The following is a 26,105-nucleotide window of genomic DNA, read 5'->3' on the forward strand; positions in this document are numbered from 1 at the left end:
GCACATATTTTTCTTGCCTCATAGCAGTGACATGGTATTAGGGATTGCAAGTACTCTAGATTATTTAAAATACGTGGGAAGATGTACAGAGGCAAAATGTCATTTTATATAGGACACTAGAGCATCTGTAGAGTTTGGCATCCCAGAGGCCAAGGCGGGTGTCCCAGAACCTATCTATTATGAACTGTGTGATGCCGGACAAGTTTCTTAACTCCCAGATATGTGGGAATGTAGATATATTAAAGATGGGTCAAGCAACTGAAATTCATAAAAACACTGGACTATTTTTCCAAATCTTTGTAGGTTTTTTTTTGTACTGCTTGACAGAGTTTAAAAATGTTAAACTTTGGTTTGGTTTTTGTTCTAAACAAAATACATTTTATTTACTACATTCACTCCTGTATCTAACCTTATATTTTACTTTTGTATTTTGTTCTTCAAGAGGACATGTGGGTTCCAGTTACTGTTTTCTCTCATGTAGGTCACAATGACAGTCTCCGGCAGGTCTTCCGGGTTGGTCTCTGCCCTCTGGGAGTGTGGCACAGCAGCCAGGGGAATGATTTTAAAAGCATGTTAGAAAATAATCACTCCTTTTTCCTAACCTGACAGTGATTTTCATTCTCCTTTACAGTAAAAGCACAAATACTTCTGTTGCCTGTTGGCTCTGATCTGCCATTTTCTAAGTTCTCCCCAACTCCTGCTTCAGCCTCCCGAGTCTCTGGGATTACAAATGTGCACCACCATGCCTGGCTGGAGTTTTTCTCAGTTTTCTTTAACTCCAACCTACATTATAATCTTGTTGTACTCTTCTAATTATAAATATTTATCTTGTGTGTATATTTGTCTATCTTACCCATCCTATTGGTTCATCAGTCTTTAAGATATTCAATCATTACCTCAGACATAAAATATACAGTAATATAACTAAATTCAGCATTTGGAGTGTTATATTTACAGAGTATCAAAAGGGAGCATATAATTTGATTTCAGGATCTCTCATTTACAAGGAAAGAGGCATAAGCTGTGCTGTGTAGGAACATAGTCATGGATTTCATGGGAATCTAAGAAAAGGAGTTACAGTATAGCTGAGACCTGGAGGCCTCTTGCATTCTCTCTCTCTGACTCTCTCTCCTTTTCTCCCACTCCCTGTTTCATGCTGTGCCTTTTCTCATTCCTTTGTGCTTCTCTTTTACACATTTTGTTTGCTGTCTTCTCTACATCTATACACCACACTACCTTTATGTGAAATCAAATTTGACAGCAAAGCCTCCCGTCTTGGCTTCCAGTCATGGTCTCCTTCTTAGGAACTGTGTGCAGCTGGACAAGTTTCTTCATTCCTCAACATTCCCATCGGTAGAATGGTGGAGGTGGGAGTTGTTACTAATAGTAATTTCTTCATACAGTAAATAAACTAAAAATGGAAAGTACATGTACTCTGTAAATGGTGGCTCCTATTACTTGTGCATTTGATTTTCCTTTTCTTACACCTTTAACTTTACGGTTGTTTTAGTCAGCTTTTTTTCCTGATGTGACTTAAAGACCCTACAAGATCAATTTCAGGGGAGGTAGAGTTTGAGGGCTCTCAGTTTCAGAGGTCTCAGTCTATTGATAGCTGGTTCCATTCCTCGGGGCTTTAGGTGAGGCAGAACATCTTGGCAGAAGTGGGTGGCGGAGGGAAACAGCTCACACAGTGATCAAGGAGCAGGGAGAGAAAGACTCCACTTGCACCCCACACAAAACAATCCCCTAAAGCCACACCCCCAATGACCCAGCTCCTCTAGCCACGCCCTACAGGCCTTCAATTACCACTCAGTTAATCCCTGATTGGAGTAAGGCTCTTATAACCCAGTCATTTCTCTTCTAAACCTTCTTGCATTGTCTCACACCTCACATTCAAACTATAACAACCACGGACCATCATGGTAGTCCTGATACTTTCTAAAAGATGGTGGGCACCCTGCTGGTAACTCAGTCCTACATTCTCAGGAAAGGAGTCTCTTAATCTACTGGAGCTGGGCCACATTGAATCGGTTTTTGCAAATCCAGTGGATTGGCTGCCCTTAAGGGAAGGTCCTTCTGGTCCAGTCCTCCATGTCCAGCAGGAGGTGGAATCTCATGCACACCATATGCTGCTGTCTCTCACTGATGGACAGTTAGTTTCCCCGTTTCCTACTGACCAGGGGAGAGAGAAGCTGGCAGAAAAACAATATACTGGCTAAAGATATCAGAGAATATATGTTTGATAAACATTGTTTTCAGTGAATTTTTTATACATGAAATCATGATTTTCATGGTCTTTGTAAGCTCAAGGATATAATTCAAGTTTGTCTTTTTACGATTAGTACCTTGGACCTAATTAAATCTGGCGAAGAGATGACACCACAGCGTGATGGAAAGAGCATGAAGTTGGAGTCTGGAGATTTGGTAAATTCTAGTTCCTGCTCTCACCCACTGGTTTATCCTGAGCAATATGTGAAACCTGTAAGCATCACTTTCTTCATCTTTAAACAGAGACAAAAAGATTGGCTGTTATTATAAATACACTGCTTGGCAAATAGCCTCTTTGGACAGTATTTTTGCTAAAAAAAATTAGTATCTGAGCTCAGAAACAGTCTGTGATGATCATAACAGAAAAGAAGTCTCTTAATATTTATATTTGCCAGATTCAAAGGTCTAGTTATATAGAGAAAAAAAATCAATGGCAGAATGAAAATGACAATGAAGTATCAGTGGTATTGAAGAATAATAGCTCAATACTAAGTTGGAAATGATAAAACACCAGCAGTTTCCTCAGATTAAGGACTTGGGCTTCACAGAGGAGGAAATGGAATTCATTTAAAAGTTGGAATAACTTGTGCTCCGATGTAGCATGGCTCACCCTTACTAATCTCAGTTTTAAAGACTCAAAATTCTCTTGATTTTTAATGTTCACATTATGTTCTAATCACTTGTGCATCTTCCCTAGTACTTCTAGTTCCCCTTCCCTAGTACTTCTCCGTTAACCTGTTCAGATCTGTATTATTGCTGATTCTTCATGAAAAGACAAATCTCAGCTAGACTTTGGAGTTGCGTTTGGTGGCAGATATGATTATCTAGTAAATAATGCCAACTGATTTTATTTCACAACTATTCCTGAGGGAATGAGATGCCTTTGTAGGTTAATCTCGCTTTGAACCAGACTCCCTGCATTTCCAGTCTAGCTCTCAATCGACTGGCTCTTTGACTCACACACTCCTCTTTAAAATGGTAATAATAAGGGTACTTTACAGTCAGGTACCTCACAGGGTTGAATGAGCTAATATGTGAAGACTGTGTTAGCTCCTCTTATGCTCCAGAGATAAGAAGAAAGGTCTGGAGAATGGAACCATCTTAAGGAGGTGTGGGGGAAGCAGACAAGGAATGTCAGTACAGACACTAGGGTTGAGAACAGTTGGGTGTGCTAGAAATAATATGAGGAGGCCATCCAGAATCATGGTGGGTATCCTTTATTGGTTAATATTTCTTTATTCACAATTTTGCAGATAATCCATCCAACTACTGATTAAAGCACTGTCAGTGTGGCTACCAGAGAATGATTAGTGTCCATCTTCCATCTCATGGTCCACTAATGATTTCCTTTGTCAGCGAGAGGGTTTTCTTATTTTCACCCATTCAATTCCATTAATTTAATACAACTTTTTGTACTAAGCAATAGAATATCAAGTTTTCTCTATTTTATGTCCATGTAAGAAAATTTGGTGAGTTTGAAAAAAAAAATCTCTCAAAGAAACAATGATGAAAGTAGGCAGGTTTCATTCTAAAAATATTAATGTCTCTGCTCAACTTGAATATTGTATTAAATGAATTGTTAAGTGGCTGAAGCTGATTGTCTGAAAACTGATTTCCTGCAGATTCGCCCTCATTGCAATCACTTTATACACTGATAGCCACCGTGACCATTTTTCACTTGTCAATGAAGCAAGTGAAATAGTATTTTTTTTCAATTGTAACTTTTGCAAAAGTGATAGCTCAGTGAACTGCTTAGAATTGGGTTTGGTTGTGACTATTGATGCAATTCAAATCAGCTGTTTAACCAAGAAAGAACCTCATTTCTACCTTCCACTAATGCCTGGATGTAGGCATTCAATGCCTCTGATGGCAGGCAGGTCTGCTTTTTGAGGTGCTGAAGGGCCTAATGCCTGCCAAAGGCTCATGTGTGGAAGGATTGGACTACAGCTGGTGGGGAAGTGATGGAAACCCTAGGAGGAAAGGCCTAATTGGAAGAAGTAGATCCCTGGGGGCATGTTCTTGAAGGCTATATCTTGTCCCTGAACCCTTCCTCTCGTTTTCTCTCTCTGCTTCCTGATCACTATGAGGTGAGCAACACTGCTCCACTGTGCACTCTCTGCCATGAGGTTGTCTCTTGCCAAAGGCCCAAAGCAATGGGGACAAGTGACCATAGACTGAAACCTCTGAAACTGGAGCCAAAACAAAAATTTCCACTTTTAAAGAATTGATTTTCTCAGGTATTTTACCACAGTGGCTGAACGCTGACTAACACACCAGGCTTCTGTCTTGGTGTTCCTTCATCCAGGATCTCTGTTCCCTAAGTAAAGCCATCACATCCCCACGGCAGATGCCAAGAATGAGGAAAGGGAGAGTGTCCCTAGCACTTAAGGACTCTTCTGGTCCTTCATACGCTACTCTGGTCACATCCCGTCAGCCAGAATTTCATCACAGGGCTGTGTTGAGAACTTCACTCTTTCGGTACAGCCATCTGCTCAGAAAGAAGAGAGACAAGAGATTTGAGAACAAATAACAGCCTTTGCCATCCTGGGTGTGGGGTGATTATGAGTCAACCTGAAATCTTTCATTGCTCAGTTTCTTAAAATATAGTACTTAATTAATTCTCACAAAAGGAGCTCATTTATTTCCATCAGCCAAGTGGAAGCAAAAAAGATGCAATTTTAGCAATCTGCTTGGTTTCCTAAACACCTAATTGGTAAATTCCCTTAGTGAATTCCCTACAGGGTCAGATGCATGCCTGACTGGAAGATTAACTCTTTTCTGAGGTAGGAAGATATGTAGGGAAGTCTAGGTCTAGAGTCTGAAGGCTCAGTGCCAGTTCAAATCAGAGTTTTCCTCTCAGATTCTTTACTTGATTTTTTTTTTTTAAAAACAAGCCTTGCTTCGAACTTCACTAAATAGGTTTTTCAGAACCAAAGTGAACATCATTCCTCTAGGGGAGAGATGCCTTAACCCTTTCTCTGAGGTTCTGTCACCATCTGTCTCTAATGTCAACCATATCCTGCTTCATGTCTCTGAGTTTCAGAGGTTTATTTGGTACCCACTGCTAAAAAAACTCAACTGCTCTGGGTTTCTGGGCACTGCCTGGCCTTGGAGGCTACTTGTTTCCCTGGGTTATCTTTATCATCTAGGCTTCCACATCTTTATTCCAGTCACTTTAGAAAGCCTCAAATGTTAGGGCTCTGTCTTTCTAATGCCTAATGATCCAGATGAGAAACAAGAGGTTCTGTGACACATTCTAAATGTAAACAACCACCAAAAAACTAGGTACTGACAGAATTAGAGCAAATTATATTCTATGTTTTTATATGTCAAAAGGAATCCTAATAATATGTGTAACTAAAAATAACTAATAAAAAAGATTTAAAGAAACTATGCACTTATCTTATGTGCGCTTGTCACAGAGACAGTCTTTGATGGAAGTATCTGCAGCAGGGCAACACTGGTCATGGTAGCTGCAGCTACAAATTAGATTTGGAACTGACAGATGAACAGAGTAAAAGGATTCTCCGCAGGAACAAACATGCATGTGGTCAGAATTCACTGCCGTGTAAAATAAACTCAGAAATGCTTATAATTACTGGTAACTCAGTCCAAGCCTGGTAACACCACTTCCCCTAGCAAGCCAGAAATGCTTTATTGGCTCAGAAAAATCTTATCGAAGGATCCTCAAATTTGCTCTTTACAAAGAGTCAAAATGAAATTTAAGGGCTTGGGGCTGTGGCTCAGTGGTACAGCACTTGCCTTGAACGTATGAGGCACTGGGTTGGAGTCTCAGCACCGCATGTTAATAAACAAAATAAAAGCCATTGACAGCTAAAAAATTTTTTTAAAAGAAATTTAAGAATTCTTTCCTTTCAGAAAAAGAATATTGGGGCACAACGACTAGGATCCCAGGCTTTGGATTTAAGCAGACCTCAAGGAACCCTGACTTATCAGCTCTGTTACCTTGTTTGGGAAGCTGCTTCATGTCCTTAAAGCTCTGTTTTGTCAACTTTGAATAGAGATAATGTTATACTTCATCTCATATAGTTATTGTGAAGAGTAAGCAAAGAATTCATTTAAAAATTTAGTATAACATCTGACATTATATGCCTTTAATAAATACCACCTGAAAAAAATATGGAAGTAACTACGACTTTATTGCTGTCTTTAAAATCAAACAAGTAGGGATTGACACATCAGATAAACAATATAGCATGATCCTCCCTAGTACCCAAAATGAAATGGAAAAAAATAATAATCCTTTACATAGTCTACCATTTTACTGTAATAAATTCCTCACTGCAATGTTTATACTTTAGTTTTGTGAGTGGTGAGAAGCTGAGGAAATATGCCAGGTTCAATAAGAATATGAAAAGGGAGGTGTACTGGAATATTTGCATAATTATTCCTCCACCTAAATCTCTAATCTCCAAAGTCTCCCTTTAAGCCTGTTGTGATGAATTTAATATCTGGTACAACTGCCTATTACCATACCTGGTTCAAGCTGGTGAAACCGGAAATCTTTGGGTGTCACAACTTCTTTTGACAAAGCAGAGAGTTGCAAGCCTTCCCTGGTATTTCAAACAGGAATCAGCTCAAGCTTAGCCACTTACAGATTAGTTTGTGGACCAGGTGATTGGCACCATCCAGGAGCCTGTTAGAAATGTAGAAATGAGGGTCCCACCTCAATTCTAACCAATCACTCTGCTTCATGACAAGATCCTCAGAGATGCACTGAAGTGCAGAACATCATGTACTTCTTTTGCATTTTGGAAATAATTATGAAGGATGATGCATCTCACTATCGGTTTCAACCAACTTTTTAAAAATTGCATGCTTCCTAATCCTAACTTCCCTCCCATCCCTTGACTGTGGCCTTTGGTTTTGACTTTTGTGAGAAAGTCAAATGGGCATCACAGGTTAGGTTAACTGTAGTCTAAGTCTTGCTTCTCACCTTGACTTAAATGCTTTTTTGTTTGTTTGTTTGTTTGTTTTTTATTTAGAGACAGGGTCTCACCAAGTTGCTTAGCACCTCACTTTTGCTGAGGCTGGCTTTGAACTCCTGATCCTCTTGCCTCAGACTCCCTTGCTGCTGGAATTACAGGCATACACCATTTCACCCAGCAACTTTTAAACTAGGAGAGTGGTCAAGTCCACAAGATCTGGGTTCAGAGAGATGGAAGACAAATTTTATCTCTTCCAGTTACTTCTGTGAAAATTAGAGAAAATCAGTTTTCTTACTTATAAAACAGTAATAATATTAATGGTATTTCCTCCACATAATCTTTCACTGGCTCCCATAGTTTTTAGGGTAAGATATGAGCATTTTTGTGATCAGTTCATTTTCTAGGGTATCCCAGGTGATTAGCTCAGACTAGCCTGTAAATGAATCAGAATATTCAGGATTAATGTGATTTGAACTCTCCTGTTGATTTTACTTAGTTATTAGTAGCAATTTCCATTTTAAAAACAAGAACAAATATTTCATTTTATATTGTTCAAATCTTACATTTATTCAGCTAAGATTGAGGGCCCTCTATGGTTGTGCTTGGGAGGAAGAAGTTAGACCCATAGAGTTGATATTCTATAACAACTATCATACTGTAAATGTATTCACAATATCTTATCACAACATTTTCTTTCTTTTTATGTTTAAGACAAATATTTGTAGGACATGGCTTGCTCCATTCTATAACTTTTAGTTGAGTATCAAATATGAAATCTGATGACAAGTGAAATAAAAGGTATGATATGGCATTTTCAGTCATTACTATAACTCAATACTATATTTTCAGTCTATTACTGTATGGAGAAGTCTAAAGGTACCAAACAACACTGAATTTCTAAATTCCCAGATTAAAAAGGACTAAGAACTAAGTTTATACTTCATTATTGCAAATAGGTACGAGATTCATAACAGCACTAAAGATACAAAAATTTTGGTATTACAAAGATAATTCAAATAAATAAAATAAGCATTGATCACTTTGTTTTTCCCACTCTAACAATAGCTGACTCTTTTTTTCTCACCATTTTTTTTTGTTGGTGATTATAGTTGTACATAGTGATGGGGTTTGTTGTTACATGTCCATACATACATACAATATAATCTCCTCTCTCCCCACCTCCTACCCTGGTCCCTTTCCTCTACTGATCTCCCTTTGATTTTCATGAGATTCACCCCTACCTTTCTTTTCCTTTTTCTTCTCTAGCTTCAAATCTGAAAGAAAACATACAGTCACTGATCTTCTGAGTTGGACTTATTTTGCTTAACATAATGGTCTCAATTCCATCCATTTTCCTGCAAATGACATAATTTCATTTATTTATGGCTGAATGAAACTTCATTGTGTGTATATACCATATTTTTGTTATCCATTCATTCACTGATGGCACCTAGGCTGGCTCCATAGTTTGGCTGTTGTGAATTGTGCTGCTGTAAACATGGGTATGCATGCATCATGAAAGTATGATGACTTTAATTCTTTAGGATAAACATGGAGGAGTGGTTCAGTTGGGTCATATGGTAGTTCTATGTCTAGTCTTTTGAGGAACATGCCATACTGATTTCCATAGTGGTTGCACTAGTTTATGATCCCACCAACAGTGCAAAATGTCCCCTTTTTCCAACATCCTCTCTAGCATTTATTATTGTTTATATTCTTGATGACTGCTAACAATGGCTGACTCTTGAAAAATATGACACACACACATATTTCATGCATACATTTTAAAATCAGGTTTTACCTTACCAAATATTTTGAATAAATTTACCAGAATCCAGTGGAGTTTTTTCCTTTCAGCAAGAACAACCCCTTAGTTTGAAGATTGTATGAAGCCAATTACAGGTTCAAGTTCAAATATTACCATTATCATCTTGATATAAAAAAATCCTAAAATTGTTAGGTATAAAAAACATGATTAAGAAAAATCACTAGGGTACCAGCTAGGAGAAGAGACTTCCTTCACTTGAAATTTTGCTCAATTTTTTTTTTTTTTTAATTTTCCGATTTTTTCAAGAAGGGAAACTGGATAGCAGCTGGCGGGCAGCTGGGATAAAGACTGGGAACTCTCAAGAGAACTTGGTAACACTGTTATTATCAGTAACAAAATTCCCAGAACACATTTTCTTGATGGGGGAATGGCAGTGAAGTGTGAATTCTAATACTCTCTTTTTCCATTTCTGAAAGCAGTGACTTTGCTGCTGGCGCACTCCGAAAGGAAGCTGAAGTCAGACATCGGTTGCTGCCTCCTGATCTTGGTAGCACTGAAACGTGCTCCCCCCACGTGCAATTGGGACAGTAATTTCCTAAGAGAATATAAATAAGCCTTCCACAAGCAGATCGTGTCTAAACCCTACTCACTCTTGGACTTAACTTCTTCACCATCTTTTTTTTTCCCCCTGAATCTACCAAAGATAATGGATCTTCTGAGGTTCAGTTGTGCATTTGTTCCTGAGGAGTGGGTTTGAAGTATTGCAAAATCAAATCCAAACTTGCATCTGTTGAAACCACTCTCTCATTTAAATGCTTTCCCCTCAACAAAGTAACATAAAAAATGCATTAAAGTGAAGAGAATAGTGTTCTTTTAATGTTTTAATATGCTAGTCTTCATTATTTTTCCTACTTTGTTTCCCTCTAGTGCTCTGAAGTGAAAAATGCATGGATGTTTTATGTGGGGACATACCCAACTCAATGAATTGGTTCACTAGAGGGAAATTGGAAAGATTCTGTCTTATTGTCCTTTTCAGAACTTGGATACTACTGCCCCTTTGAGGACAAAAAGTCTCTCTAACCCACCAGCACCACTGAACATCTCGTCCTGAGAATATTCCGATTTCCAGGAACCAAGTACATGATGATTGTATTTGTCTCAGTATCTTATGTCCGTCTCTGTTTTGTTAGTTTGGTTATTGTTTCCTTTTTCTGAATTTAATACTCTAAAGCATAGGTCTGTGCAGGCATTAAGCTCACATTGGAACAACTTTTACAGGTAAATGGCTGAATGCAATTAAGTATCCACTTTATTATTCCATAACAGTGATTTTTAAAAGGGGGAAATGGACTAGTGCTTCAATTTCAGGTATTAAGCACTCTGTTTTGTCCTGGAGATAGCATCCTCATTAGATTTCTGGCTATTTGGGGGACATCTGTCTTTTCCTTGTCTTAAAAAAGAGAACAATGAGCAGGGCTTGCTACCACAGCAGGAGTTATTCCCAGAAGGAGAATTATTACATTATTCACACTCTGAATGAGACTGAATATGTTTTGTGGTCACTATGGGCTGGTGCTCTGGAACTGTGATTCAGAACCACTTAAATTTTTTTTTTTTTTTTTTTTGGCAAGAGGCAGAGTATATATAACCGAACAATAGTTTGATGGCTTTTCCAGGGCTCGATGATCTCACATTTTGGGCTGGGCGACTTCCCAAGGTGAAAGATCTATTAATCTGAAAATCTAGGTGTGGTTACCAGTAAGGGATGCTTTTGTCCTCAGAGCGGAAGGTACTCGATAATCCCGCAAGGAACCATATGGATGCACAATCATCTACGGCCTCCAATACATGGCTGGACACCTCATAGGCCACCTCTTGGCCTATTCATCAGATAATAATCAAGGACACAATAAGTCAGTCTCACTCTGATTTCAGTCCATCAGTTTTATCGTTTTAAAACTCAAGGTAGAATTGGGCTGCAAATGAGTCCCAAGTATTTAGAAGTAAAACAGGCAAGGTAGAGACAAAGTGAACCTGGATGAGACACTATCTTTGGCACTGTTTTAAAGACACTTGGCAGTAATCTTCAAAGGAGCCTATATGTTGATCTTTCTTGGCATGACTTTTGTTTTACTTATTCTTCAGTTCCATTTTTTATTTTGGGGTAATATTTTCTCCAATATGCCTGGCAGCTGTGCTGAGTGTCCATACCGCCGATTTCTGATCATTGTAGGGAAAGGCTTGAATTTTTTCCATCAGAAAGAAAAATAATATCCAAATTATTGCTTTGTATCTCAGTGTTGCTTATTGTAATAAGACAAACATACAGCAATCTGAGCACTTCAAAATTTTGGCAATTCATTTATATAGAACTTGGTTAAGTGGATCTATAAAAGTAAAGATGAGATAATAATGAATATTTTGTTTTACTTAAAAAAATTTCAGATTTTTTAACCCATTACCAGCAACTTTATTTATTTTTGGGGTGCTGGGGATTGAACCCAGGGCCTTGTGCATGTGAGGTAAGCACTCTACCAATTGAGCTATATCCCCAGTCCCAGCAACTTCATTTTTTTATAGAAATCACAAGTACTAAAGGCATCAATATAGGATTTCAACTATTAATTGATTGTGGACCTAAAATTTCAGATGGAAATGTTCAAGAAGACCTGATTCTTCATGTAAAAATACAGCAGTCAATTGCATGGGTTTTGGAGGTAAATAACCTCAAGGCTGAAAGCATGCTCTTACTTATTGGGAGAACTTCCTGAGGCTTAAGATTCCATGAAATTATGCGTCTTTTCTTTGTTTTATGCCATTCTGCTTCAAGAACAGAGCAAACTGATTGACACCTAGTCAAAGCTCCACTATAGAAACGGTACTTTTTCTTCCTGTGCATGAAAATTCTTTTTCAGCAATTTTTTCATTTAAGAAGCCCATCGCTTTGCTCTTTCCTGAAGAACATTTGGGTTCTGCAATGAAATACATGCTTGAGAAGATGAAGCATCACTGCGAGCTGGGATGGCCTTTGCTTCCCATTTCCATTTTGCTGTTCCTGTTGAAATTTCCTTATTGACTGGGTAAATGAAGTCAGAAATATACTTACTGTTAAATGTCTTAATGTTGAAATAAGGAAATTCTAAGCATTTTGGGTTGAAAACGGGAAGAGTCATTGAGGCTGAGGAAAAAAAGGATAACTGTTATACTTTTCAGTTGAATATCTTCTATATTCTATTATTACCACAATCGCCAGCAAATTTCATAATCTCCAAAATTAACTTGGATTTTATAATCAAATTACACTGAGAAGTTGGTTCTTAAGGTCTTTCCATAGTTGAAACAGTGCTTGTTACTTGTGTGGAATGTACATTATACTTACCTGTACTATGCAGGTGAGTGCCTATCTATTCACCCAATTTCATAAAACTTCATAAACAGTTACTGAGTGACTGGTACTGAGCCAGTATAAGGGAACTCAGAAATAAATACAGATATTTCATGTCCCCAAATTGTATAATTTATGATACTGATATCAAAACAAATAAAGTGTGATATAATAATGGAATAGAACGTCAAATACCACAATGGGAGGTATTCAGAGACATATAATTGCTTACCCAGTATTAATTCTTCCTCTTTTCCTTATAATAGAAATTTATACCAGGCAACAAATACCCAGCTCAAGACGCCATATTACTTTCCTGCTAGATGTAACCATGGAATTAAGTTTTGGCTTGTGAAATGTAAGCAGAAGTTTTAGGTTGGATTTGAGGGACATCCCCTTGGTAGAGGGACAAAATGATTGGCACTTGCTGGCTAAGATGTGGATGTGATGGCTGACACTCTGGCAGTGGTCCTGGAACAATAGAATTCTGGAACCCTATGACCCTGAGAACAGAAGCCAGGTGCAAAAGATGGCAGAGCACAAAGATAGAAGGATCCAGGACACACTAATGAACCCTGGGATGACTCTCCCTTGGTTTGGGGGTAGAAATGTGTTTCTGTCTTGCATTACTACTAATTTTATTCTGTTACTAGAGTCTAAGGCAATTTCAGATGACATGAAAATATAGTTCTTTTTAAGAAGAAAATATCGGGGAAAGTATCAGAGAAAGTGATGCCTTGACAGATTATTTTAAAGGATATATGGGGGGGGGGGAACTGTCCAGGTTATAGAAGATGAAGGATCCATTGAAAGATATTTGTTGTTGCCACATATTTCATTAGGTATTGTTTTTTTAATTTGAACTTTTTGTTTGGCAATAATTTTATACATACACAAAAACTGCAAGAATAAAAATAATGCTAAGAACACTCTTCTGCTTTTTCTTCAGATTCAGCTATCATTAATTTGTCCCATTAGTTTTGCAATTAACTGTCTTGACTATGTATTTGTCATTGTGGTGCCATAGTTCAGTTGTGTATGTCATAGCCCTTTCTTTACCCCCTAAATATTTCACTGTGTATTTCCTAAAAACAGAAATATTTTCTTGCACCTTCACAGTTTAGTCATCAACTCTAGTAAATTTAACATTTATCCACTAATTTTATCCATGTTATTATCCTTACACAATTGCCCTGACAAGGAGTTGTGTAGTGTTTCCTCCAATTTAGAACTCAACCAATGATCATTTATTACATTTGTTTATCATGTTTTTTAACCTCCTTTCCTCTGGAGCATTTCCATAGCTTTAATTTTTGTATCAATAATATTTGTGAAGGTTAGAACCTTTCCCCATCCTTTTATTGGCTTTCTGTTTTCTCATGATTAGGGAGTACATTGTCAACTAGATACTACAGATGACGTGATGCTGTAGCCTTACCAAGGTATCCCATCTGGTGGCACACAATGGCCACCTGCCCCTGGTCAGTGATGTTAGTTTTAATAACCTGGTAAAAGTGTTGCCTAGGGCTGGGGATATAGCTCAGTTGGTAGAGTGCTTGCCTCACGTGCACAAGGACCTGGGTTCAATCCCCAGTACCATAACACACACACACACACACACACACACACACACACAAGTGTTGCCTAACTTTCCTCCTATATAATATTTATTATTATTTTTAACTTGAAACTAATTAACAACTGTGGTAAGACACTTTTAAGTCCACACGAAGTTTCTAGTCTTCAACAAAATTACTCCCTTGACTTAGTATCCATTGATGCTCATTTGTCTGATCCAATCTTTACTGTGTGTTGTAAAATGATGTTTTTCTTACCCCAGTACCCCTCCACATTAAGCAAGATATCTCCCTTCTCTCCTATGTATGTACATACGTATGTATCTATCTGTCTATCTATCCATCTTCTTCATCATCATCATTGTTGGTACCACTCCTTAGTTCTTATCTTTCAGTGGCTTATAATTCATTACTGTACTTAACATTTTGGTGCTCAAATTATCCCTGATTTTGCCATGGGGGCTTCTTTAAGTTGATCCTTGTCCTTGTTACAAGCCCCCCCACACTTTTTAAAACCACTTCTTTACTTTCAGAAGTACATTTAAGACTCATCTCTCTCTAGAATAAAATTCATTGGATCCACATTATGTCTTTGAATCTTCACTAATTGATATTGTAAATCTTTACACAAATATAATTTTAAAATATTTTGGCTATGTTAGCAGTTTAGCATGTCTCCATAGAGAGGAGCCCTTGTTCTTCTTAGTGGGGAATGTTATTAGAGGACAAACTGGGTTTTAGGTCTGCTTGTGGCTACTGAGATGTCATTGCTTCTTGGTCCTTTCAGTGGATAGAACTAGAAAATTTGTGTGTGACACATATACACAGGCACACACACACACAGAGATATACACAGACACAAAGTACATATGTATACATATATGCACACATATATTTACAAATGCAAATATATATGCTTACACAGGTGCACATACATATCCATATACACATGCCAACATATTTTAGAAATTGTGAATCCGCGTCAATATCTCTATTTCCAATCCATTCCCTTGGGGCTTTTTCTTTCCATCCTTAATTGTATATGTGTGGCCCTTCTTGCATAGTGAGAAGTCTGACTCTCAACAATATAAGCACAAATTATTCACTGTTCAATTCTACAATACAGGATTGAGTGAAGCAATTCAATTACAACTGCAAGAAGTAAACCTGTTAAAAAGACTTTAGCATTTGTTTGCCATTCTACATCACCATCCCCCTTCATACTCCATAAATACTTGTTTAATGGTAAGACAAGTTTGAAAGTCACCAGTGTGGTTATCCATCTACTATATCTACGATTGGTCCAGGAGTATACCTATTTTTTACTCTAAACTTCAATGTTTTCTATATTTGGCATATTCACATTGTTGAGTGTAAATCCAAAAGTCATGCACATGTGCATGCATGTGTGTGTGAGAGATAGTGTCTGGTGAAACCAAGAACATGCTATCTATACTTTCCCCCTTTTCATAGCTCAACAAAAAAATAGCAAATTTCACCCTAAATGCATATTACTAAGTGAAAGAAGCCAGTCTGAAAGTTTTACACACTTTGACTATAACTACATAACATTTCAGAAGAGGCAAAACTATAGAGATAGTTAAAAAAATTCAGTAGTTGCCAGGGGTTAGGGAGGGAGTGGAGAGAAATGAATAGGTGGAGTAACAGTGGGTGTCTGATGTTATGCGTCTGTCAAAATTCAGTGTTACACAACATGGAGAGTGAATGCCAACATAAACTAAGAACTTTCATTAGTAATAATGCATTAATATTGGCTTTCAATTCTAACAAATGCACCCCACCTCAGCAAGATGTTAATAATAAGAAAAACTTAAGTCTAGAGAAAAGTTGGTACTCAAAAACCTCTGTGCTTTCTAATTTTTCTATAAACTTAATACTGCTTTAAAAATTAAAGACTATTAATAAAAACAAAATAGGAAGTTGCAATTCTAGAAAAACTCAACAGGAGAAACAGCCTGTATCATATTGGGGATATCTAAAACTAACCCAGTCCATCTAATATACCATCTATGAGCTGATTTGAAGATTGGGAAAGTTTTGTGTGTGTGTCTCTCTCTCTATGTGTGATTGTTGCTTAGTTGATAGGTTGATTTTTAGAAGTTATGAAAATTTGGAGATTTTTAAGGACCACAGACAAATATAATTTATTCACCTCTCAATGAACCTTCTTTAAAAACTCTTCTTACCATCCACTTCCATAGGGTAGCTAAGCAGACCCTACTGGAATTACCTCCTGTTTCTGCATCATGCATCCCTTGATAGTTCAGTGCTGATATGATTTTCTGGGCTGTGCTCAGTGGCCAGCCCAAGGAAGCTGAGTTCAGGGCATACATTCTTAAGTTATGCTTGCACTGCAGTGGATGCTTTTCCTTGAGCCTCCTGGTTCCCTAGCTCTGGAAAAGCAGCTATGTTCCCAGGGCTGATTTTGGCAAGAGTCCTCTTAGCTTGCATGACAACAAAACACACCACTCCAGGAACAAACTCATGCATCTGTGACAATTGGGTCATGTTTTCTGACAGGCCCCTTATTAGTAAGGGCAAAGGATTTCTTTCTTTGCATCTTCAGATGGTCCTGAGTTAGGATGATCCAACTTCTAAGATTTTTCTAGTTGATGATGGTACAAAAGCACTTTGCATTCAATAGAAATCATACTTTGAATTTTGATCATTTCCTGGGTCAGCACTATGCCTTAAGAATATTCTCTTGTAGTGCTGGGAAGCAGCAGCAAAGCACAACTCCCAATCATCCATGCTATCTATGGCAGAGAGAAAAACCTGGTACTCGGTGTACTGCGTTACTCAACTATGGTGTTCAGTAGGCTGGGTGTAATAAGTGCATTCTCAACATAATATTTTCAGCTTCCAGTTGGTTTATCAGGACGTAACCCTGTCACGAGTCAAGGAGCAGCTGTACAGTGATTTTCATTCAAGTGAAGTCCATTGCTTCCCAGTTCCTCAGCAAAATTCTTGCGCCTGAATTGCTACTTGGGGGTTTGCTGTCCTCATCTGCAGTGCAGCTGTGTTCTGTCTGTGTGTCCTTGTGGCTTAGCTGCTTCTATTATCTGCTCTGTTAATTTCCCTTGGCTTCGAGTAGAGCAGAGAATAGCAGGCTGGAGGGTGTTTTTTTCCAATCTATTTAATGGGAAGCATGGAGCTCAGGGTGATTTCCCCACCTCACATAGTTGTGTGATTTATGTTCTTCCTTAGTAGCCATTTCTGGTAACTGCAGTGTGACCTTATAATACCAGTTATTTTATGAATGCAAAGAAATATTATTTAGCTTTTATGTGGACTATCCTCAATGTAACCATGCAATCACCAGAAAGGAGCAAAATTCAGGATTAATATATACATCTTATGAATTTATGAGAAAATTTAATTTTATATTCGTGAGATCAGAAGAGAACTTGGTGAGAGAATTTAGAATCTAACGTTTGCCCATTTCCTTTTCCTCTGTAATGATGACAAGGAACTACACAGAAATTCTGTAGAAGGCTTGGTGTGTTTCAGCCTCGGCTATATCTTCACGTAAACCTGGAAATATGGAGAAGGTGTGGCTTTTTTTTTTTTTTAGTGGTTTTAAACAACACAGCTTTATTGTCTTGTAGTTCTGGAGGTCAAAAATCAAAAATACATTTCACTAACCTAATATCAAAGTTTCAAGCCTCCTGGAACCTCTAGAGAAGAATCAGTCTCCTTTCCTTTGGCAGCTCAGACCCTGCGGGCATTCCTTGGTTTGTGACTTCTTTCCAATGATCACATCACTCTGATTGACCTCAGCTTCTCTCATCACATCCCTTTCTCTGAGTCTGACCCTCTTCTTTCCCTCCTGTAAGTACTCTTCTGATTCTATTTGGCAAACTGGATGATCCAGACAACTCTCTCCAAAACACACTCATAGGTTTTGAGAGATCTGGAATCTTTTAGGAGGCCTTTATTCTGCCTATCTCGTGGTCTCTTACTTATTATTCCATATCTGTGTAAACTAAACATGATCATGCTTTAAGAGCTCTATCTTCAGGTTATTTTCTTTTGTTTTTGCATTTATTTCTTGTGTTAATTGATACAGTGACTTACACGACTAAGGGTTGACTTTCCCTTTATCCAAAATCCCTGGGATCAGAAGTATATCAAGTTTCTGACTTTTTGGATTTTGGAATATGTATATATAGCAAGACATGTTGGGATGAGACCCAAATCTAAATATGAAACTCATTTATGTTTCATAATACCTTATTTACATAATCTAAAAGTAATTTTATTTATTTATTATTTGTAGTGTGCCTGCATTTTAACTACAATTCATCACATGAGATCAGGTGTGGAATTTTCCACTTGTGGCACTCAAATATTTTGGTGTTCAGGACATTCTAAAACATTTCAGATTTCTGAATTAACAATGTTGATCCTGTATATGATATCATGGTTTATAAATTTCAAAATATATGCTGATGACGTTCACATGAATGTATCCAACTTGGACTGCAATGAATTCTTTTTTTTTTTATTGTTGGTCGTTCAAAACATTACATAGTTCTTAATACATCATATTTCACAGTTTGATTCAAGTGGGTTATGAACTCCCAATTTTACCCCGTATACAGATTGCTGTATCACATCAGTTACACTTCCATTGATTTACAAATTGCCTTTCTAGTGTCTGATGTATTCTGCTGTCTGTCCTATTCTCTACTATCCCCCCTCCCCTCCCCTCCCCTCCCCTTTTCTCTCTCTACCCCTTCTACTGTAAATCATTTCTTCGATTTGTATTATCTTGTCTTACCCCTCCTTTCCTCTTATATGTCATTTTGTATAACCCTGAGGATCGCCTTCCATTTCCATGCGGTTTCCCTTCTCCCTCCCTTTCCCTCCCACCTCTCATCCCTGTTTAATGTAAATCTTCTTCTCAAACTTTCGTCCCTACCCTGTCCTTGTTTACTCCCCTTATATCAAAGGGGTCATTTGGTATTTACTTTTTAAAGATTGACTAGCTTCACTTAGCATAATCTGCTCTAATGCCATCCATTTCCCTCCAAATTCTATGATTTTGTCATTTCTTAATGCAGAGTAATACTCCATTGTGTATAAATGCCACATTTTTTTTATCCATTCATCTATTGAAGGGCATCTAGGCTGATTCCACAATCTTGCTATCGTGAATTGTGCTGCTATGAACATCGATGTAGCAGTGTCCCTGTAGCATGCTCTTATTAGGTCTTTGGGGAATAGACCGAGAAGGGGAATAGCTGGGTCAAATGGTGGTTCCATTCCCAGCTTTCCAAGAAATCTCCATACTGCTTTCCAAATTGGCTGCACCAATTTGCAGTCCCACCAGCAATGAACAAGAGTGCCCTTTTCCCCGCATCCTCTCCAGCACTTATTGTTGTTTGACTTTCTAATGGCTGCCAATCTTACTGGGGTGAGATGGTATCTTAGGGTAGTTTTGATTTGCATTTCTCTGACTGCTAGTGATGGTGAGCATTTTTTCATGTACTTATTGATTGATTGTATGTCCTCCTCTGAGAAGTGTCTGTTCAGGTCCTTGGCCCATTTATTGATTGGGTTATTTGTTATCTTATTGTCTAATTTTTTGAGTTCTTTGTATATTCTGGTTATTAGGGCTCTATCTGAAGTGTGTGGAGTAAAGATTTGTTCCCAGGATGTAGGCTCCCTGTTTATCTCTCTTATTGTTTCATTTGCTGAGAAAAAACTTTTTAGTTTGAGTAAGTCCCATTTGTTGATTCTAGTTGTTAACTTTTGCGCTATGGGTGTCCTATTGAGGAATTTGGAGCCCGATCCCACAGTATGTAGATCATACCCTACTTTTTCTTCTATCAGATGCCGTGTCTCTGATTTAATATCAAGCTCCTTGATCCATTTTGAGTTAACTTTTGTGCATGGCGAGAGATAGGGATTCAGATTCATTTTGATGCAAATGGATTTCCAGTTTTCCCAGCACCATTTGTTGAAGATGCTATCCTTCCTCCATTGCATGCTTTTAGCCCCTTTATCAAATATAAGATAGTCGTAGTTTTGTGGGTTGGTTACTGTGTCCTCTATTCTGTACCATTGGTCCACCCGCCTGTTTTGGTACCAGTACCATGCTGTTTTAGTTACTATTGCTCTGTAGTATAGTTTGAAGTTTGGTATCGCTATACCGCCCTGCAATGAATTCTAACTGCATTATGTGCCAGTCTCACTAGGTACATAGTAGATGTTTATTTTAAGTTCAGTATACAGTGAATTGAACTTTTTATGTATTTTATATCCAAAAACATTCTAAGAAACATTTCTTATCTCATTAATTTAAAATTCCATATTTATATACTCAGAATGAAACCCATAGACTCTCATGGACATCTTTTTTTTTCTACAATCTATGTCCACTTTACCATAAAATCTCTTGTATCTTCAAAATATATTCAGAAACAAATCACATTCCTTCATCCTCACCAGCTGGCTAGTACAAGTGACCATGATCACTTGCTTAGATTGTTGCAATATCCTTTTAATCCATCTCCTTCTTTGCATTTTTTTATTCCTATGGTTTATTCTTAGTTTAGCCGCTTGAGTGAAAGGATAAGTGAACATTTCACCTCTAGTGAAGTCCTTTCCCTCTCAGAGAAAGAAGCTAAGAGCGTTTACAGGGGCCTTCGAGGTCCTACATCACCTGCCCCTCCTCCCCACTCTCTCTCTCTTTAGGTTTTGTAACTCATCTTTTATTATATTCTCCTTGGCTCCCTCTGTTTCTGCCTACCAGCCCCCTTTTCACTCCTTGAACACAATAGGCATGGTCTCCCTATAGCGATTCTATACTTTCTATTTTCTTTTCCTGGCATGTTATTCCCCAGCTATGATCCCTTTCCTCCTCTGAGTCTTTGTTTATATTTGATCTTCTCAGTGAGGCTTCTCTGAAGATGCTGTGATCCCCACCTTCACCCTGGGGCTTTTTATCTTTCTTCACCATTTTATTTGTCTCCACAGCATTCCCTTCCATATAATGTACTCAGAAGCCCTTGGGCCTGCCCAGGCTTGTAACTATTTTATATTCTTTTCTAAAAAATTTAATTTGCTGTATATGACAACAGGATGCATTACAATTCGTCTTACATATATAGAACACAATTTTTCATAACTCTGGTTGTACCCAAAGTAGAGTCACATCCTTCATGTCTTCATACATGTACTTAGGGTAATGATGACCATTGCATTCCACGGTCTTTCTTACCCCTATAACCCCTCTCTTCCACTCCTTCCCCTTTTTCCCTCTGCCTTATCCAGAGTTCATTTAATCTCCCCATCCCATATTATGGATCAGCATCCTTAAATCAGAGAAATCATTCAGTGTTTGTTTTTTGGGGGGGATTAGCTAATTTCACTTAGCATTATATTCTCCAGCTCCATCCATTTACCTGCAAATGCCATGATTTTATTCTCTTTTAATATTGAGTAATATTCCATTGTGTATATATACACCACATTTTCTTTATTCATTTATCTACTGAAGGGTATCTAGGTTGGTTCCACAGATTAACTATTGTGAATTATACTGCTATAAACATTGATGTGGCTGTGTCCCTGTAGTATGCTGGGGTTTTTTAAATATTTACTTTTTAGTTTTGGTGGACACAATATCTTTATTTTATTTTTATGTGGTGCTGAGAATCAAACCCAGTGCCTCACACATGTCAGGCAAGAGAGCTAACACTTGAATCACATCCCCAGTCCCTAGTATGCTGTTTTTAAGTACTTCGGGTATAGACTGAGGAGTGGGATAGCTGGGTCAAATGGTGCTTCCATTCCCAGTTTTTCAAGAATTCTCCATACTGCCTTCCATATTGGCTGCTCCAATTTGCAGTCCCACCAACAATGTATGAGCGTGCCTTTTTCTCCACATCCTCGCCAACACTTATTGTTGTTTGTCTTCATAATAACTGCCATTCTGACTGGAGTGAGATGATATCTTAGAGTAGTTTTGATTTGCATTTCTCTAAATGCTAGAGATATTGAACATTTTTCATATATTTGTTGACTGATTATATATCTTCTTCTGAAAAGTGTCTGTTCAGTTCCTTGGCCCATTTATTGACTGGGTTATTTGTGTTTTTTTGGTGTTAAGATTGTTGAGTTCTTTATATATGCTAGAGATTAGTGCTCTATCTGATGTGCATGTGGTCAAAATTTGTTCTCAATTAGTAGGCTCTCTACTCACCTCACTGGTTGTTTCTTTTGCTGAGAAGAAACTTTTTAGTTTGAATCCATCCTATTTATTGATTCTTGATATTAATTCTTATACTATAGGAGTCTTATTAAGGAAGTTAATAAGACTAATCCAACATGATGGAGATTTGGGCCAACTTTTTCTTCTAATAGACACAATGTTTCTGGTTTAATTCCTAGGTCCTTGATCCACTTTGAGTTGAGTTTTGTGCATGGTGAGAGATAGGGGTTTAATTTCATTTTGTTGCATATGGATTTCCAATTTTCCCAGCACCAATTGTTGAAGAGGCTATCTTTTCTCCAATGTATGTTTTTGGCAGCTTTGTCAAATATACGATAACTGTAATTATGTAGGTTAGTCTCTGTGTTCTCTATTCTTTAGTATTGGTCTATCAGTCTATTTTGGTGCCAATACCATGCTGTTTTTGTTACTGCTCTGTAGTATAGTTTAAGATCTGGTATAGTGATGCCACCTGCTTCACTCTTCTTGCTAAGGATTGCTTTAGCTATTCTGGGTTTCTTCTTTTTCCAGATGAATTTCATGACTGCTTTTTCTATTTCTATGAGGAATGTCATTGTGATTTTGATTGGAATTGCATTAAATCTGCATAGTGTTCTTGGTAGTATAGTCATTTTGACAATATTAATTCTGCCTATCCAAGAACAAGATAGATCTTTCCATCTTCTAAGGTCTTCTTTTTATTTCTTTATTGTTCTGTATTTTTCATTGTAGAGGTCTTTCACCACTTTCATTAAGTTGATTCCCAAGCATTTTTTAAATGATATTGTAAATGTGGTAGTTTTCCTCATTTCCTTTTCAGAGGGTTTGCCACTGATACACAGAAATGCCTCTGATTTATGGGTGTTAATTTTGTATCCTGCTACTTTGCTGAATTCATTTACTAGAAGTTTTTTGGTGGAATTTTTTTTTTTTTGTCTTCCATGTATAGAAACATATCGTCAGCAAATAGTGCTAATTTGAGTTCTTCTTTACCTTTTTGTATCCCTTTAATTTCTTTAGTCTAATTGTTCTGGTTAGTATTTTAAGAACTATGTTGAATAGAAGTGAAAGAGGGCATCCCTGTCTTGTTTCAGTTCTAAGAGGAAATGCCTTCAATTTTTCTCCATTTAGAATGATGTTGCTCTGGGGCTTAGTATAGATGGCTTTTACCATGTTGAGATATATATATATATCTGTTATCCCTAATTTTTCTAGGGTTTTGAACATAAAGGGGTTCTGTATTTTGTTGAAAGCTTTTTCTGCATCTATTGAGATGATCATATGGTTCTTATCTTTAAGTCTATTGATGTAATGAATTGCATTTATTGATTTCTGTATGTTGAACCAACCATGCATCCCTGGAAAGAACCCCACTTGATAGTGGTGTACTATCTTTTTGATATGTTTTTGTATTCGATTTTCCAGAATTTTATTGAGAATTTTTGCATCCATGTTCATTGGAGACGTTGGTGTGAAGTTTTCTTTTTTGCTGTGTCTTTGCCTGGTTTTGGAATCAGGGTGATATTGGCTTCATAGAATGAGTTTGGAAGTGCTCCCTCTATTTCTTAAAATAAATTGAAGAGTATTGGTATTAGTTCTTCTTTAAATGTCTTGTAGAACTTGCCTGGGTATCCATCTGGTCCTGGGCTTTCCTTGGATGGTAGGCTTCTAATGGTGTCTATTTTGTTGCTTGAAATTGATCTGTTTAAATTCTGCATATCATCCTGATTCAATTTGGGCAAATCATATGTCTCTAGAAATTTTGTTGATGCCTTTGATATTTTCTATTTTATTGGAGTACGAGTTTTCAAAATAATTTCTAATTATCTTCTGTATTTCTGTAGTGTTGTTGTGATATTTCCTTTTTCATCATTTATTTTAGTGATTTGTTTTCTTTCTCCTTCTCTTCATTAGCATGGCTAAGGGTCTGTCAATATTATTTATTTTTTCAAAGAAGCAACTTTTTGTTTTGTCAATTTCTTCAATTGTTTCTTTTGTTTCAATTTCATTGATTTCAGCTCCTGAATTGTGCCCAGCCAGACTGCGGCATTTGGTGCTGATAATGCCAAGGTCGTGGGTTCGATCCCCGTACGGGCCACCAAATGCCGCAGTCTGGCTGGGCACAATTCAGGAGCCACTTGTCAAAAGAAACTAACTTTATTTTTAGAACTACAAACGCCAAGCAAAACAGCTCCTCAGGAAAAACCCTCAGAGCCCAACTGCCACCACCGGCTTCCACAAGCCTCTCCCCACACAAACCACTCCACCTCCCACAATCCTCCTTCTCTTGAGGCCGATTGGCTGGGTCGCGTGGGCGGAGCCAAAGAAGTCCCCCAATGAGCAGTTCTGTAGTCTGAAGGGCAGGGAAACAGCCCAATGAACATCACCGCAGAGGAGCCAATCAGCTAGATGTTGCTGGGGCCGCTGTGAGCCAATCATCAGCTGGCAGTCTGAAGGGCAGGGAAACAGCCCAATGAACATCACCGCAGAGGAGCCAATCAGCTAGATGTTGCTGGGGCCACTGTGAGCATCAGCCGGCAGCTGGAAGTTTGCTGGCAGCTGGAAGTTTGCTGGGGCCCCTTTGGCTGTGGCTCTCAACAGATTTTAATTATTTCCTGTCTTATACTGATTTTGGTATAGATTTGTTCTTATTTTTCCAGGGCTTTGAGTTGTAATGTTAAGTCATGTATTTGTTGACATTTTCTTTTTTTAAGGAATGAACTACATGCAATGAGCTTTCCTCTTATAACTGCCTTCATAGTATCCCAGAGATTTCGATATGTTGTATTTGTGTTCTCATTCACCTCTAAAATTTTTTTAAATCTCCTCCTGATGTCTTCTGCAACCCATTGTTCATTCAGTAGCATATTATTTAGTCTCAGGTATTGGAGTGGATTTTATTTTTTATTTTATCATTGGTTTCTAATTTCATTCCATCATGATCTGATAGAATGCAGGGTAGTATCTCTACTTTTTTATATTTGCTAAGAGTTGTTTGTGGCATAATATATGGTCTATTTTAGAGAAGGATCCATGTTCTGCTGAGAAGAAAGTGTATTCACTCATTGAAGGATGAAATAGTCTATATATGTCAGTTAAGTCTAAGTTATTGATTGTGTTATTGAATTCTATAGTTTCTTTGTTCAGCTTTTGTTTGGAAGATCTATCCAGTGGCGAAAGAGGTGTGTAAAAATCACCCAAAATTATTGTGTTGTGGTCTATTTGACTCTAGAACTTGAGAAGAGCTTGTTTGATGAACGTAGATGCTCCATTGTTTGGGGCATATATATTTATCGTTAAGTATTGTTGGTGTATGGTTCCCTTGAGTAGTATGTAATGTCCTTCTTTATCCTTTTTGATTGACTTTAATTTGAAGTCTACTTTATTTGATATGAGGATGGAAACCCCTGCTTGGTTCCACAGTCCATGTGAGTGGTATGATTTTTCCCAACCTTTCACCTTCAGTCTGTGGATGTCTTTTCTTACAAGATGAGTCTCTTAGAGGCAGCATATTGTTGGGTATTTTTTTTTATCCAATATGCCAGTCTATGTCTTTTGATTGGTGAGTTTAGGCCATTAATATTCAGAGTTATTATTGAGATATGATTTGTATTCCCAGCCATTTTTGTTTATTTTGGTATTTAATTCAACTTGTTTTCTCCTCTAAATAGATTTTTCTTTAGTGTAATACCTCCACCTGCTGATTGTTTTTCAGTTCCTCTTTGTGGAATAGTTTGCCAAGGATGTTCTGTAGTGCAGGCTTTCTAGTTGTAAATTCTTTTAACTTTTGTTCATCATGAAAGGTTTTTATTTCATCATCAAATCTAAAGTTTAATTTTGCTGGATATAAGATTGATTGGCATCTATTTTCGTTCAGAGCTTGGTTTATGTTATTCCATAATCTCCTGGCTTTGAG

General features: G+C 37.6%; 1 non-coding gene across 1 annotated transcript; it reads left to right on the forward strand.

Moving 5' to 3' along the window:
* The first annotated feature begins 13,898 nt into the window (after window positions 1-13,898).
* On the forward strand, window positions 13,899-13,972 carry Trnav-cac (transfer RNA valine (anticodon CAC)). Its single transcript has one exon. It is a non-coding gene; the product is annotated as a tRNA-Val (tRNA).
* The last annotated feature ends 12,133 nt before the right edge of the window (window positions 13,973-26,105 follow it).

Source organism: Urocitellus parryii, chromosome 2 (assembly GCF_045843805.1).
Source record: "Urocitellus parryii isolate mUroPar1 chromosome 2, mUroPar1.hap1, whole genome shotgun sequence".
NCBI classification, from domain to species: domain Eukaryota; kingdom Metazoa; phylum Chordata; class Mammalia; order Rodentia; family Sciuridae; genus Urocitellus; species Urocitellus parryii.